Source organism: Kryptolebias marmoratus, linkage group LG20 (assembly GCF_001649575.2).
Source record: "Kryptolebias marmoratus isolate JLee-2015 linkage group LG20, ASM164957v2, whole genome shotgun sequence".
In the NCBI taxonomy this organism is placed as follows: Eukaryota; Metazoa; Chordata; class Actinopteri; order Cyprinodontiformes; family Rivulidae; genus Kryptolebias; species Kryptolebias marmoratus.
This window is the reverse complement of record NC_051449.1, coordinates 279,062-280,405: the sequence shown is the minus strand read 5'-3', so window position 1 is coordinate 280,405 and position 1,344 is coordinate 279,062. Positions and strand designations below refer to the sequence as shown.

General features: G+C 39.0%; 1 protein-coding gene across 2 annotated transcripts in view; it reads left to right on the top strand.

Annotated features, from left to right (window-relative positions):
- Positions 1 to 1,344, top strand: part of LOC112449917 — an 11,610-nt gene that overhangs the window by 1,958 nt on the left and 8,308 nt on the right. For both annotated transcript variants that reach the window (XM_037981983.1, XM_037981984.1), the window contains one exon: positions 1,099 to 1,187. The gene's annotated coding sequence lies outside the window, so the exon portion shown is untranslated. The remainder of the gene's footprint in view (positions 1 to 1,098; positions 1,188 to 1,344) is intronic.

Below are 1,344 nucleotides of genomic sequence, written 5' to 3'. Positions count from 1 at the left end.
AGATCAACATCCAGCTGTTAGATCAACACTCAGCTGTTAGATCAACATCCAGCTGTTAGATCAACACTCAGCTGTTAGATCAACACTCAGCTGTTAGATCAACATCCAGCTGTTAGATCAACATCCAGCTGTGGTCAGAACTGTTTTAAATCTTTTCACATGTTCTCCCTGTGGATGTGTGATAAACAGACCAGTTAGGTTCATTAGTGACTCTAAATTTCCTTCAGGTGTGAGTGGCTGTCTGCCTTGTTTGTCTCAGCGTGGTCCAGGGATGGACTGGGGACATGTCCACTGTGGACCCTGTCTTTTACCCTCTGACTGCTGGGATAGGCACCAGCTTCCTGTGATCCTGCACAGGGAAAAAAAACTAATTGATTGAATGCACAAATAGTTTTACAACTCTAATGGGGTGTCTGAGTTTTCATCCCTGCCTGATCCTGTGCAGGGTCAGGGGGGGTCACCAGTCCATCACAGGACCACAGAAGGACAGGGTTTAACCTCCTGACATGCATGTGTTTTGGACTGTAAGAGAAAACAGTGTGAACATGACTCGTTGTCCCTACAGGGACAGAAAAACCTGCTCCACAACAACAAAACCAATCCAATCATCTGCAACCGCTCCTATAGACCTCATTCACTTTAGATTATTTGTGTTTTTGTTTTCTTCTTATCCAAAATGTACTTCAGTAACTGTTTCTGTTTCTGTTGCAACATCTCTGCCGGTGCGTTCAAGGTTCTTTTACTGTGGGAAATTCCATACATGAATCTTTCATTAAAGAGCTGATCAGTAACAGTACTTTCCTAGTCATAGAAAGGCATATTTATATTATATTTATATTGATTTATTCTTCTTTTTTTCTGTACAATTCTGTAGAGTTAACATGTTTCAGTGTGTAACGCTTTAAGACATCAGATTTATTATAAATCTTACTGCTTCATGTAACTTTAATTCTTCAGATTTACTTTTTTTAAAACATTCCACTTATACAAAAAACACAATAAAATATGGTAAAATCAATATTAAACAGGGTTTTGTAAATTTTTAACATTTGAAGCAAAAATAATACAAATGTCTGCTTTGTTCTTCCTTTATTTTAGGAATTTTGGAGAAGCTGTTTGAAAACTGAAACAGAAATTTGAAACTGCTTCATCGATCATTGAACTATGTGAAGAAACAGCCGTCAGAGGTTTGTTGAAAATGTCTTACCTGTGTCACTGTACCTGTTGACACTGTACCTGTTGTGTCACTGTACCTGTTGACACTGTACCTGTTGTGTCACTGTACCTGTTGTGTCACTGTACCTGTTGTGTCACTGTACCTGTTGTGTCACTGTACCTGTTGTC